Raw genomic sequence first — 15,377 nt, 5'->3', positions numbered from 1 at the left:
AATACCCCAAAAGAACATAAGATAGGCCATACTGGGTCAGACCAAGGGTCCTTCAAGCCCAGCATCTTGTTTCCAACTGTGGTCAATCAAGTCACAAGTACCTGGCAAGTACCCAAACATTAAATATGTCTTAAGCTACTATTCCTTATTGATTAATAGCAGTTTTCTCTGGGAATTTATCCAAACCTTTTTTTAAACCCAGTTACACTAACTGCCATAACCATATCCTCTGGCAATGAATTCCAGAGCTTAACTATGCTTTAAGTGAATAATGTTTTTGATTTGTTTAAATGAGCTACTTGCTAATTTCATGGAGTTCCTCATTAGTCCTTCTATTATCTGAGAGTGTACATAACCAATTTACATTAACCTGTTCAAGTCCTTTCATGATTTTGCAGACCTCTATCATATCCCCCCTCAGTCGTCTCTTCTCCAAACTGAACAGCTCTAATCTCTTTAGCCTTTCCTCATAGGGGAGCAGTTCCATGCCCCTTATTTTGGTTGCCTCTCTCTACGCTTTCTCCAATGCAACTATATCTTTTTTGAGATGCGGTGACCAGAATTGTACACAGTATTCAAGGTGTGGTCTCACCATGGAGCGATATAGAGGCATTATGACATTTTCTGTTTTATTAACACTCCCTTCCTAATAATTCCTTTTTTGAACGCCACAGCACACCGAGCTGACAATTTCAATGTATTATCCACTATGATGTCTAACACTGTGTAACTATAGCATGGGTTATTTTTCCCTATATGCATTACCTTGTATTTGTCCACATTAAATTTCATCTGCCATTTGGACGCCTAGTCTTCCAGTTTCGCAAGGTCCTCTTGCAATTTATCATAATCTGCTTGAGATTTAACTACTCTGCATAATTTTGGGTCATGTGCAAATTTGATCACCTCACTTGCCATGCCCCTTTCCTGATCATTTAGAAATATATTAAAAAGTACAGATTCATAAGGCATTCCACTGTTTAGCATTTTCCACAGTGAAAACAGACCATTTAATCCTACTTTCTGTTTCCTGTCTTTTTTAATCAGTTTGCAATCCACAAAAGGACATTGCCTCCTATCCCATGACGTTTTAGTTTTCTTAGAAGCCTCTCATGAGGGACTTTGTTGAACGCCTTCTGAAAATCCAGATATACTATATCTACTGGTTTACTTTTATCCATATGTTTATTCTCCCCTTCAATGCTGGCTGTGTCCCATTAAACCATGTCTAGCTAAATGTTTTGTGATTGTATTCTTTATAACAGTTTCCACGATTTTTCCTGGCATGAAGTCAGGCTCACTGATCTTTAGTTTCCCAGATCACCCCTGGAGTCCTTTTTAAATGTTGGGGTAACATTGGCCAACTTCCAATCTTCAGGTACAATGGATAATTTTAATGAAAGGTTTCAAATTAATTGTAATAGGTCTGAAATTTCATTTTTTAGTTCTTTGAGAACCCTGTGGTGTATACTATTCACTCCAGGTGATTTACTACTCTTCTGTTTGTCAATCTGGCCTATCACATCTTTCAGGTTCACCGTGATTTGGTTCAGTTCACCTGAATCGCTACCTCTGAAAACCATTGCTGAAATGGGTATTTCCCCAACATCCTCTTTAGTAAATACGGAAGCAAAGAATTTGTTTAGCCTTTCCACAATGGCCTTACCTTCCCTAAGTGCCCCTTTAACCCCTCGATCATCTAACAGTTCAACTAACTTCCTCGCAGGCTTTTTGCTTCAGAAATATTTTTAAAAGTTTTTATGAGTTTTTGCCTCTATGGCCAACTTCTTTTCAAATTCTCTCCTAGCCTGTCTTATCAATGTCTTACATTTAAGTTGCCAATGCTTATGCTTTTTCCTATTTTCTTTAGAAGGATCCTTCTTCCAATTATTGAATGAAGATCTTTTGACTAAAATAGCCTCTTTCACCTCACTTTTTATCCATGCCAGCAATCGTTTTGACCTTCCTTCCACCTTTCTTAATGGACTGTGCTTCTAAGATGGTATTTTTTAACAATGCCCATGCTTATTGCACACTCTTAACCTTTTTAGCTGCGCCTTTCACATTTTTTTTAAACTATTTTTCTCATGTTATCAAAGTTTCCCATTGGGCCTGACAGAATGCTTCTTTTACTGGGGCTTTTAGCTCAAGATCATATACCCACTGGATAACTTCTAGGGCCCACTGATTCCCCATAATATGGGCCCACTTCTTGTAATATTGTTACGGCTGTTCTCCTACCAATAGGATTGAGGAGTGGTTCTGAGCACAGTCACTGGCAGCCTCTACCTGCTGTGGGCCCAGGGGCAGATTGCAGGAAAATAGCCCCGGTTTTTTTTGGTTTTTTTTAAACCGGCCCACAGGTTTTCCTCATGTCAAAACAGGCCACAAACATCTAATAATTTTAAAAAGTCACAAATTTGTTCTAATATTTTCCAAATACCACTAAAATATTTCAAGAGTCGTCACCCCAAAATTCAAAATAGGATTAAAAAATCTCCAGCTCTCCATACCATAAAATAAATAAATACCAGGGATCTTTTGATTTCCACTCACCCAGAGATTGTGGATTTGGGGGAGGGGGGGAACACAATCTTTATCCTCTGTCTCTCCCCTTCACACACAGCATTCTCTCTCTCATACCCATGCAGGTTCTCACTCTCTCATGCACTCATTCAGGCACACTCATATATATGCAGACTCTGTCATACAAACATGCAGGCACTCTCTCACAAACATATATAAGCTCTCTCTGTCTCTCATACACACATTCAGGCTCACACACACAGGCTGTCTCATAACACTCCTGCAGGCGCTCTCACACACTCGTGCAGGCTCTGTCTGATTATACACATTCAGGCTCACACACAGGCTGTCTCATAACATTCATGCAGGCGCTCTCTCTCACACACACATGCAGGTTCTCCCTCTCTCATGCACGTTGGCTCTCTTACACACCCACATAGGCTCTTTCATATACACAGTCTTGCAAATGCTCTCTCTCGTACACACATACCTTAGGCCTCCTCCTTTCGGCTGTGCCTTGGCCACCTCGGCGCTACTCCTCATTTACTGCCAGAGGGCAAGTGGGAGAAGGTCAATGTTCTGGTGGCCCTGCAACCACCAGATGTGTCTTTCTTCCAGCCCTGTAGGCCTTTCTCTTCGAGTCACAGTGGGTAGAGCTCTGTCACATCCCCGCCGAGCCCTTCAAGCTGTGGCGGGTTGCACTCTGTCATGGCCCCACCGAGATATTCTTCCACAGCAGCCCCTCTCAGCAGACCAGTGCTACCGAGGAATGCCCATCCCCCAATAGGCCAATCCACCCCTGTGTGGGCCCCTTGGTGCCCTTATCTGTGCTACTGCACCTGCTTCCTTAAAAGGCTGTATCTGGTCTAGTTGTCTAGATTTATGCTGGACAAGAGACCTGCTATTAATTAAGTTGACTAAGAAAATAGCCACTGCTATTACTAGCAACGGTAACATGGAATAGACTTAGTTTTTGGGTACTTGCCAGGTTCTTATGGCCTGGATTGGCCACTGTTGGAAAAAGGATGCTGGGCTTGATGGACCCTTGGTCTGACCCAGTATGGCTTGTTCTTATGTACTACCTGTACTCCTTTGGTCAAGCCCTACTGGAGGTTCCTTTGAAATTAGTCCTGCTCTTATCTTTGGGCAATCTTTGTGGTTTAAATTCTCACAGATCTTTCACTAACTTCTCTAGCTTCTTCCAAACAGTAATCTGCCTTTGATTGGGAGTCTCTCCCGTCTTGTCTTAGAGCCTGAACCTACTACCCAATTTTACAACCATAGTAGGTTCTTGGTCTTCACAGTCATGGCCACTTCTTTGACCAATGCCCTGACTAAATCATAAAGGGTGTCTGCTACACAAGCTGCTGCTGACTCTAGCTGTGCTGACTGCATGTTACTGGATTGTGATGTCTTTGGGTCCTTGCCCCAAGGGGCTGTTGCATCCACCTGACTAGTGCTCTTGCTACATATTCTCTACAGATGACTACCTACCGTGAAAGGCTTGCAATTTCAAATTATCTCTTCATTGTGGACTCCACCTTCCTATCCTACGAGTCCTTTAAACATTGTTCCGCCTTTGACCAGAATTGTGGTTCTTTTGATCATCACTGCAACTGTGGCATCTACCGTAGGCAAGCAGAATACCTGGTCCCTCTGTTGTTGCAGCAAGTGGTTTTTCCATAGCCTTTCTACATTTAAATGTTGCATCAGAGTGTTCCCACTCAACTCCCAGCATTTTCAATATTGCTATATGGACTGGAAATGCCTATCAGAATTGGGTCCTTTTTGGGCCCTTCTTGTTCAGATTAATCTTCCTCCACCTTTAAGAACCGGGATAATTTGTAGATCGACTATCATGGTTCCTCACATGTAAATAGTCCGGTCACATCTGCTGTTCTGCTACCTTCCTTTCCTCGTGTCCCACCACTTCCCCTTTCTCCTATCCACCTGGAAATCTAGCAGGGACTCTAGTTTAACCTTTCCTGAAAGGGAACCCTTCTCCGGGGGCAAACACTTGTCAAGGAGCAATTTTGGTTTCTTGTGCAGGTGGGGTTGTTTCCACAAGTGAAGAAACTGCCTGCTCTTTCTTCCTGCCTTTTCCTGCACTGTAAATGGCAAAAGGCATTGTGTGTTGTCATCACAAATTCCGAGTAAACTCCTGTTCCTTACTCTTCCCCAGGTCCCATGGTTCTTGTTCCAGCTGTGGGATATCCCAGGAATAATTCTGAGTCAGCTGAGGAGTGCCTGGAATGATTTGCCCCTTAGGTCAGCGGTAGTTGCTCTATCTTTTCCTGCACTGTATATCTTTACGTGCCGCGGTATATAAAAATCACTAAATAAATATCTGTAACCCCCTTCCCTTCCCAGCACTGCATTTGAATCAGTGCCATCATTCCTCCTGCAAAAGGTGCTGGCTCCCCGACCAACACAGCAGGCCTTGCACCCCCCCCTACCTGCAATCCAGGGGCGGAGTGCTCCAAGTAAGTCACTGCCTTGGGCTGCCACTTGTTATTGTTGTGGCTTTTTCTTTAAAGGTGCAGTCCTGTAGCTCTGCTCAGCAAGTGAAATACAGGGACCTATAGCGCTGCTTGCTCTAGGGGAGGAAGAGCAGCCACCTTATCAAGTGTTGACCAGGGACTCCAATTCCCTGCTCAGCCAAGCTCTCTAAGGGGAAAGCAGCCTGTGTCAGAGACTGTTGCTCCAGGAGCCTCCTTCCTTCACCCTCAAGCTGTACCAGACTTCACCTGCCATCTGCTGGAGGTAGAGAATTACTAATGCCTTCCATGCCATATAGGGAGGGAGATGAATCTCACTTGTCTGCAGGCTGATGAGGAAAAAAGAATTATTCTGATGCAAGGCCCCTAAAGGGGGATCTATTTGGCATTGCAATACAAGAAAAACAGTGCAATATAGACAAATACTTATCCAATAAACTCAAGCTAGTTTTTAAAGTTTAGATCACTGGAAGGAGCTTGACTTATTTTTAAAGGCCCAGGGCAGAGACTGAATGAATCAGATGGAAGGAGGAAAATTGCAGTAATTGTTTGCACAGAGCAGCAAAAAAGCTAGCAATGGCACTACTCCCGTCTCTGCCCCTCATATTCCCCTACCACCCATCTGCCCCACTAACTCCCCTCTAGCCACCAATTCTTTGTTCCTCTGCCCTCCCTTTGTTCCCCCTTGTCTTCTTTGCCCCCTTACCATCCACACTTCCCTCTCATGACTCTTCCCTTTCTGCATCCACAACCTTTGCTAATTCTACTCGACACTGCCCGTCCCCACAACCTTCTCTGCCTTTACTCTTTTCATGGTGTTCAATATCAACTTTTTCTCCAACCCTTTCTATCTCCCTCTTGTCCTTTACTTATCCTACAGTGCTACTCTTTTTTTCCCCTTCCCCCAGGAAGCTAATCCTCAGTCAGGCAACAAAAAAACCCCAAAACTGCTTCCTTTAATTTCACCTCTTGCGTGTCTCCCCTTTGTAGGCAGCAGCTCGGGTAGGAGGCTTTAGCAGGGTAAAGGGGGGAAGTTAGTAGCTTTGGATTCAGGGCCCAGCTAAAGGGAGAATTCAGCACGTGCAGAGGTGAAAACAGAAAGCTGTTTTCTTAAAAGCTGAGAGTAGCATGATGGAGGTGTGCGGGTAGAGCTCTCCCTCTGTGCAGCTGCGCACACCTTCCTCTTCCTTCTGTGTCTGCAGTAACAGTCACCTGCTGCATATGTCCTGCTGTGCCTGTCACCGCTGACTGGCTGCTGCTGCAGTCGTCGTCGCCAATGAGTCATCACTCTGACTGCGGGCTGCTCTGCACGAGACAAAGAAAATGGCACCAGCAACATCGAAGGCTGCTTCCAATCAGTTACCAGGTCCAAACCTAGCCCAACCCACTTAAAAATATTTTTCCTGTACAATGGGAAAAAAAGCAGCCACATTTGGCTACTGTTTTTCCCTTCAGAGGACCAAATAAAACTAATATAAATGGTATGTTCAATAATAATTGTATTTTTTGTGTATTAAAACATACAAACTTGTGTATTTACAGAATGTCAACAGGTCCATTTACAAAACTGCATCCATACAATAAATAAATATTGAAATCCTTCTCTCACCGTATTATACACAGCACATTCCGGCATTACTCAGTCCAACTGAAAATAGTTCTGACTGAAGTTAATTGTAAATCTTCATGAGGCAACATATTTCTCAGCAACTAATTTTTTAAAAAAGTTTTAAGAGAAGACGGAGAAGGAGGGAAAGGGAGGGAGAGAGAGGAGAGAAAGCAACAAAGAAAGCAACAATAATATTTTTACTAGTAGCCCTTCCTAATCTTTCCAGCTACACAATATGCCCAACAGCAACCCCATCTCTCTCTCACACCCACCATCTTACCCCCCTGTCCGCCTCCAGGTCCAGTGCTATTGGGTGTGCATTGGCACACCAGGGGATGGCAGCAGCAAACTGTAAAGTTGGCATCAGCCCTGTGCGGGGCTTATAAGCAGCAGTTGGCACCTTCAGTCCAATGGGTCTGAACGCAGTGATGGACAACACAGGATGAGCAAGAAGCTGCTGGCCTGTGGCACCGGGAGCCGTTGTCTTCTGAAGAATCATGCAAAGTGATAGACCGTGTATGAAGAAACATGTATTGCCCAATAATACTTTTTTAGAAAAAAATATATTATGAACTTATAGATTTGGGACCATCATACCATCCTTTTTCATCTCTTAGAACATGAGCACAATGTTCCATCAATAACGCTTTTAAATAATTTTTAAATAATGAACACCAAAAAGTGAAAAAATCAATTACTTCCCCTTTTTTTGTTGTGTAAATTGTAGTCTTGTCAAGCTTCAATTTTTGGTGTTCATTATTTAAAAATGTAATACTTAGACCTTTTAGTTTTTGCTATAGATTGGGCTTTTGCTAAGTGATAGACCATGAGCATGAAGTCTAACAGATATAAGCCGCTCCCACATAAGTGTAGCAAACATGAGATCTTAACAGCATTATTCCTTGTTTCGCTTTGCTGCTGCTGACCAGCTGCCCCTGCACTGCTGATAGCGAGGTTGAGAGCAGCAGGGGCGAGCTGTAGATAGGGCAGTGGTGCATCAGTGAGATGACTTGAGTTCCTCCAGTGGCAAGATTGGGGGGGGGGGGGGGGGTGAGGCAGGGAGAAACTGAGGCAGAGTCTGCCTATGGTTCCTGCAGTGCCCAGCTTAGACTTTGTTTTCATAGGACCTACTTCAAGAACTGCAGAGGCCATATATTAGGTGAGGCAGACTTTTTGCTGCTGTGAGAATCCAGCAGCAGAAACAGGAAGAAAGACAACACCCAACTAGAAGCCAGGAGGTAATGTGCTGGTACAGCCAATCCTGTAGTTGGTGTGAGCGAGAGTATGTATGTGAATGAGTAGGTGAGCAGCTTGTGAGGGAGAGTAAAGAAGCAGTCTTGTGAGAGTGAGAACATGAGTGAGGGAGAGAGCATGTGTGAGATATGATGAGAAGGGTAGTATATCTCTATTTTATAAAAGTGTTAGGGGCCCCAGTAATCATTGTGTTGTGTCTGCACATGTATGATATGACTATATCCAGAGAAGGAGCTATAGGCAGCAATGGTGGCATGTGGGCATTCACAGTGCAGGGCCAGTGAGTGCAGCAGCAGTACCAGAAATAGAAAAGCTGGTGGGATTTCCTGAGCCTCATCAGCAAAAGCGAACCAAAACAAGAATAGCAAATGTAAACACCAGCAGAAGAGTAGCAGCAGCACTGGTAATAGAAATGCTGATGGGGGTTCCAAGGCACAAGTTATCTGGCTAAATGCCAACTTTTGAATATTTTTCTTACTTATCCAGATAAACCTTAGCCAGATAACTTTGGGGCATTCCAGGCCATTTCTGAGAAGAGTGAAGTTAGCAGGCTAACTCTCGGGCTGATAACAGTAAAAACCGCCATTCTCCTGGGCACACGATCAAGTATTGAAAAGAGGGCCCTCGGTAATAAGGATGCACTAGGGACACTAGTGCATCCCTAGCGCCTCCTTATTGTCAGAAGCAGCAGCTGTCAGTGGGTTTGACAGCCGACGCTCAATTTTACCGGCGTCAGTTCTCGAACCCGCTGACAGCCGTTTGGAAAACGGACGCTGGCAAAATTAAATGTCAGTCTTCCAACCCACGGGCAGATTTAAAAATTTTTTTTTTATTTTTGGGGTCTCCAACTTAATATCACTATATTACCCCCTATGATATTAAGACAGAGGGTGTACAGAAAAGCAGTTTTTTCTGCTTTTCTGTACACTTTCCCGGTGCCAGCTGAAATTAACGCTTCGCTGTACATTTTATTTTCTGTATCACACGGGAATAACTAATAGGCCCATCAACATGCATTTGCATGTTGCGGGCGCTATTAGTTTCGGGGGGGTGTTGGCAGCTCGTTTTTCACGTGCTATTACCCCCTTACTGTATAAGGGGTAAAAATAGCATGTCAAACGCACAGCCAAACGGGGGCTAACGGTGCCCTCGGCCGAGTGCACCATACTGAATCAGCCCGTCTGATATTAAGAGTTAGCCAGATAGTTTATACGGTTGTGCCAAAGAACTGACCTAAAGTTAGCCAGATAAAAAGTATCCATCTTTAAGATAGCTGTCTATATTCAATAGTGCATCTGCACTATTAAATATACCTCCAGAGTTAGCTGAATAAGTTTATCCTTCTAACTACACCATCCAACCTGTGACTGAATATGTCCCTCTGCATACATTTTTGGGAGGGAAACGGAGGAAGCATAGTTGTTTGCATAGAGCAGCATAAAAACTAATGCCAGGCATGCTCTCAGGCTCCCCACTGTCCTACTGCCCTCTTGCTCCCCCACACTCTCCTCTCTGCTGCTCACCTTTGCCCCTTACCCGCTTCTCTTGCCCCTTTCTATCCCACTCTTGTCCTCCCCCCCCCCCTACCCCCTACAGTTACTTCTTCTCTCCCTCTTCCCTCATGAAGCTAATCAGGCGAAAACAAAAAGCTTCTTCCTTTAATCTCGCCTCTTATCCCTTTTTCCCCATCCGAAGCAGCAGATGGGTTAGTAGGCTTCAGCAGGGTAAATTGGGGAGGTCAGCAGTTTCATGTTCAGCAACCAAATGAGAGGAAAATTTAGCATGTTCAAAGCAGAAAGCAGTGCTTTCTTAAAAGCATTCGTACGTACACTGTTCTGCAGCAACAATCCCCTTTGCACACCCTACTGTTCCCGTGATCTCTAAATAGCTGCCGCCAATGAGTCATCACTTTGCGACTGCCGGCTAAGTTGCCCAAGGCAAAGAACAAAAAGCGCCAGCAACGTAGAGGACTGTTAGCACTCAGCTACCCAATCGGCCTAGCCCGACCTGCACACAAATTTTTTTCCCGCACCAACGGGAAAGAAAAGTAGCCTAACTGGGCGCGAAATAGCCAAATCTGGTAACAGCAGCGGCTGCAGCCGGTCACGTGGCCTGCAATATTACGTACTTGTGACATCACTGGTCTTGTGTCCGTTAATCTGTGTTGTGGTCAGTGTGTTTTGTTGCGCTGCAGCCTTCATTCACGCACTGCGGATCTTTCTTCTAACGCCCAACACCTTGGAGAGTCTCTTTTTCGTGAAAGTTGTGGAACCGGTGTCGGTACCTTTCGCCCGGGAACCGGTTAGCTCTGGCTTGTGTTTCCGGCGGGCGAGTAAGGCAGCTGCGACCGGACGTGGAAGGGACCTGCGGCTGCTTTTGGTTTTACTGCCTGAATCACTGAAGATCAGGGCGGGTGGGAGCCGCAAATAGGGAGGTGAGTGTCCGGAGCAGCCTCGCCTTCTCCCGCATACACTCTGTAACCTCTGCCCGAGAGTTGAGTATGCGGAAACACTCTACTTCACTCGCACGGATACTATCCTGCTCCGTCTCTGTTCGTCACATGGTTGTTGGAGGTGGGAAGACCCAATCCAGGCTGTTCTGTCATTTTCTGGAGTTGGTGAGGAGAGCCAAAGGTTTGATAATAGGTTATTTGTTTGCATTTATTAATCGCTTCTGTAACATTCTCGAAGCGATTTGCAAACACATTTTTATCTCAAGCTGCTTGCAGTCTGACATGGATTCCTGTAGTAGATGCAAGTACTAAGATAATTATGAATGGGCTTTCAAGTATAACTTATTTCGATGTTTGTATTGCACCCTAAATCAGGTACAAGTCCCTAAACCAAAGAGGATGTAAGTGAGTACCTGAGGCAACAGAAGATAAAAATGTCTTGCCCAAGGTCACAAGAAATGTCAATGGGAAAAGCAGGATTTGAACCTGCGTTTCCTGGTTTGCAGCCACCAGTCTATTCTTCTAACTGGGGTGGCCAACTCTGGTCCTCAAGAACCACAAACAGGCATGGTTTTTGGGATATCCACAATGAATATGCATGTGATAGATTTGCATGCACTGCCTCCATTATATGCAAATCTGTCTCATGTGTCTCTTGTCTGCCACTAGATGTGAATTCTGTCTATAGCTTCCATACAGGTGTGAATGTAGTATCCATACCTTTCAATCAGGCTGATACAGAAAGAAACGCGGGAGAGCGGGTGAGTGGGCCCGTGGTAAAAGGAGGTGCTAGGGACACTAGTGCGTCTCTAGCACCTCCTTTTTGACAGGAGCGGCGGCTGTCAGCAGGTTTGACAGTCGACGCTCAATTTTGCCAGCATCAGTTCTCGGACCCGCTGACAGCCACGGGTTCGGAAACCAGATGCCGGCAAAATTGAGCGTCCGGTTTTCAAGTTGTGGGCTGATTTTTAATTTTTTAATTTTTAATTATTTTTTACTTTTGGGACCTCCAACTTAATATCGCCATGATATTAAGTCGGAGGGTGTACAGAAAAGCAGTTTTTACTGCTTTTCTGTACACTTTCCCGGTGCCGAGAGAAATTAACGCCTACCTTTGGGTAGGCACTAATTTCTGAAAGTAAAATGTGCGGCTTGGTTGCACATTTTACTTTCTGAATCGTGCGGGAATAACTAATAGGGCCATCAACATGCATTTGCATGTTGCGGGCGCTATTAGTTTCGGGGGGGGGGGGGGGGGTTGGACACGTGTTTTCAGCTCGCTGTTACCCCTTACTGAATAAGGGGTAAAGCTAGCGCATCGAAAACACGTGTCCAACAGCGGGTTAACTGTGCACTCTGCCGGAGTGCACTGTACTGTATCGGCCTGAATATGTGGAGCGAGTTCTTGAGAAACTTGCTTGCAAGCCCCCTAAATGGAAGTAGCCTTAATAGTTTTGTGTGTGGGACACAAGTTGCCACTGCTGCTAGTGTAGCCCAATGTAAGCACACTGCTGCTGGCTCATCAAAGTAAAGGAACTGCTACTATAGCCTTGGACAGCCTCCTGCTGTGATGCAATGGAAGTGCCAGTTTGGAGATGGGTAAGAGAAGAAGAGGAAGAGGCCAGAAAGGAAGAGAACAGGAATAGGCTAAAGGGAAACAAGAGAGGAAAAAAACTAGAGAAAGAAAGGGAGGGGGAATAGACTGAAAAGAGGTGACAGGGAAGATGGAGAAAAGTGAGCAAAGGAAAATAAAAATAGCGCATAGAAAAATGAGTTTAGTTGGGGAAAGTGGGAGCTGCACATCACTGTTGGCATGTCTGTGTTAGTAAACTCAAGCCATTGCTAACAGATTTTTGGCTCAATTCTTGAGGGTGTGTATCCTTCCTTTTTCAGGTTAATGGCATTACCTTCTTACAGAAGGCATCCTTTTTTATCCTGATAGTTTGTCTCAACAAAAGGCTTAAACTTCTCCTTCAACTTTTTTTGAGAGTAATCTCCATGCTCAGTTTAGGATATGTGAAGAGACCTTTGCCTTTCTTGTTCTTGCAATATCATTTGCATAGAGGGGTGGTTCTGTGTGTCTTTCCAGCATGAGAAGAAATTGCAGTAATATATTTTTAAAAATATCACTTACAGTATGAACACGTCCTTAGCCAGTAACCTTAGGAGTAGCTTGTGGTCTGTTCGGCTCTCTCCCTTACACCCATAGGTTTAATCATGGAACTTCTTGGCTCCCCTATATTGAATATATTTATAATTTCTCTTTCCCTGTACGTACCCGGATCAGTCCAGACTCCTGGGTTTTGCCTCCCCTCCAGCAGATGGAGACAGAGAAGTTTTCACAAACTCTGCTCTATACCTTGAGGTGCCCCCCACAGTCCATCAGTATTCCTCTGTCTCCAGTAGATGGTGGAGGTGCAAAACCCACAGTCTGTTCTGATTAGTTAGTGTAAAAAAAAAAAAAAAAAGGTTTTGAGCTGATAGGAAGTTAGCAAGGTATATAAAAAAAAAAAAGAGGACCAAATTTTCATAGGAATCGGAGGACCGGTTTCCTCTGCCGCCCAGAGGGTTGTGAGGTCCTGAGGGGACCATCATCCTCTCTGGTGTTGCAGGCAGCTGGTAGGGGTCGAGGGCCCTATTACCAGGAGAATCTACCTCTGGGGGTGATACTGGGGAGCCCGGCTCACTCCCCCCAGAAGGCGCAGGACCAAAGGAAGTCTGGACTGCCAATTAGCTGATTTAAAAAAAAAAAAAAAACCCAAACTGTTTTTTCTGTCGCGCCGACTCTCCCTTCCCTGCTTGCTATCTCCGGCTGGGTCGCTGTTAATTTTGCTGTGTTTAGGTGCTTTTTCTCGGTGAGTTAGGAAAACAGACACTCAATTTTACAAGAATCTGTTTTTCTAACCTGTGCACGGGTTAGGAAAATGGACGCTCATTAATTGAGGGTTCCTTTCTCTAACTTGACCGCCTGACTTTGTTTTAAAAAAAAAAATTTTTTTTTTAATTCTCTTCCTTTTTGTTCCTCCAATTTAATATCGCCATGATATTAAGTCGGAGTAAGTACCGAAAAGCAGTATTTTCTGCTTTTCTGTACAGTTTTTGGGCTGCTTAGAAGTTAACGCCTGCTCTGGGCAGGTGTAAATTTCTAAGGGTAAAAATCTGCGCATCGGGCGCACCCTTTTTTATCGGAGGAAAATAGCTAATAGCCTCATCAACATGCATTTGCATGTAGTGAGTGCTATTAGTTTCATGGGGGGTTGGATACACATTTTGGACTTGCTAATCCCTTTATAGAATAAGGGGTTGTGGACTTGCGTCCAATCATGGGTTAAACAGTGCGCTCTGCACACTGTATTGCATCGGCCTGATTTTTACTATTAATTTTGTGCACGTAACATTACGATTGGCTAAATTAAAGGTTCTTCAGTTTTGAATTCAGGAGATTTTGCTATCAGCTCGGCAATTGTATAAAGATATATTTGATTGGAGGCTAATTGAAGAAGTTGATGCAAGACTTACACAGTGGAAATTAAACAAGGAATATATGTTGTAGGATGTTTTGGAAAGTGATACTGCAAAGTATTGAGAGCTTTTTTCTTAATTTTAGTATTTTAATATTAATGTATAATGTGGGTTACAAGAATGGTTGACCTGTTATGTGAATGTGGGTTGTGTTTGTTTGGTTTTGGGGTTTTTTTGGACAATCTATTCCTGTAAAACTTAAACAGCATTATGCAATTTATTGTTTGTTTTCTTTTGTTTGTAGTTTGTTTTGCCATTGTATGCTAGTTTGATAAACATTTTAAAAAAGAAAAGGTGCTATGCTCCACAAAAATGTTCTTCCATCTTGGCAATTTGGTTATTTTCCCCCTTTTATGTTAAAAGACAACCCTTAGCTAGGGATTCCCACTTGTGTAGCTGATCATCCTGTTTGTTGATGGAGAAAACCTACATTGTTTTTCTTTGTAAACAGCAGTATAGTCAGCCACATATACCCCCAGCCTCCCCTAGGACTGAGGAGGTGATAGGTGCAGGGCAACACTCATGCACGCTCAGAAAAGCCTTCTAGGCTTTTCTAAATTTAGCTAGTAGCTTTACATAAGAACATAAGAAATTGCCATGCTAGGTCAGATCAAGGGTCCATCAAGCCCAACATCCTGTTTCCAAAAGAGGCCAAACCAGGCCACAAGAACCTGGCAATTACCCAAACACTAAGAAGATCCCATGCTACTGATGCAATTAATAACAGTGGCTATTCCCTAAGTAAACTTGATTAATAGCAATTAATGGACTTCTCCTCCAAGAACTTATCCAATCCTTTTTTAAACCCAGCTACACTAACAGCACTAACCACATCCTCTGGCAACAAATTCCAGAGCTTTATTGTGCGTTGAGTGAAAAATAATTTTCTCTGATTAGTCTTAAATGTGCTACTTGCTAACTTCATGGAATGCTCCCTAGTCCTTCTATTATTCGAAAGTGTAAATAATCGATTCACATCTACTCATTCAAGACCTCTTATGGTCTTAAGACCTCTATCATAACCCTCTCAGCCGTCTCTTTTCCAAGCTGAACAGCCCTAACCTCTTCAGCTTTTCCTCATAGGGGAGCTGTTCCATCCCCTTTATCATTTTGGTTGCCCTTCTCTGTACCTTCTCCATCGCAACTATATTTAGTTTGAGATGTGGTGACCAGAATTGTACACAGTATTCAAGGTGCGGTCTCACCATGGAGCAATACAGAGACATTATGACATTTTCCGTTTTATTAACCATTCCCTTCCTAATAATTCCTAACATTCTGTTTGCTTTTTTTGTCTGTTGCAGCACACTGAGCCGACGATTTTAAAGTATTATCCACTATGATGCCTAGATCTTTTTCTTAGGTGGTAGCTCCTAATATGGAACCTAACATCATGTAACTACAGCAAGGATTATTTTTCCCTATATGCAACACCTTGCACTTGTCCACATTAAATTTCATCTGCCATTTGGATGCCCAATCTTCCAGTCTTGCAAGGTCCTCCTGTAATGTATCA

At 43.8% G+C, this 15,377-nt stretch overlaps 1 protein-coding gene across 5 annotated transcripts in view; it reads left to right on the top strand.

Annotated features, from left to right (window-relative positions):
- ATAD1 (ATPase family AAA domain containing 1) overlaps nt 1–15,377 on the top strand; it is a 143,438-nt gene that overhangs the window by 16,536 nt on the left and 111,525 nt on the right. Inside the window, exon 1 of one of the 5 annotated variants that reach the window (XM_029609811.1) lies at nt 9,828–10,321. The exons of 2 other annotated variants lie outside the window; for them this stretch is intronic. The gene's annotated coding sequence lies outside the window, so the exon portion shown is untranslated. Of the gene's footprint in view, nt 1–9,827; nt 10,322–10,482; nt 10,521–15,377 lie in introns of those variants that run through there. 2 more of the 5 variants (XM_029609812.1, XM_029609809.1) reach the window with 2 other exon arrangements.

Source organism: Rhinatrema bivittatum, chromosome 7 (genome assembly GCF_901001135.1).
Source record: "Rhinatrema bivittatum chromosome 7, aRhiBiv1.1, whole genome shotgun sequence".
NCBI lineage: Eukaryota > Metazoa > Chordata > Amphibia > Gymnophiona > Rhinatrematidae > Rhinatrema > Rhinatrema bivittatum.
Note: the sequence above shows the minus strand (reverse complement) of the source record. Positions and strands in the feature narration are given on the sequence as shown.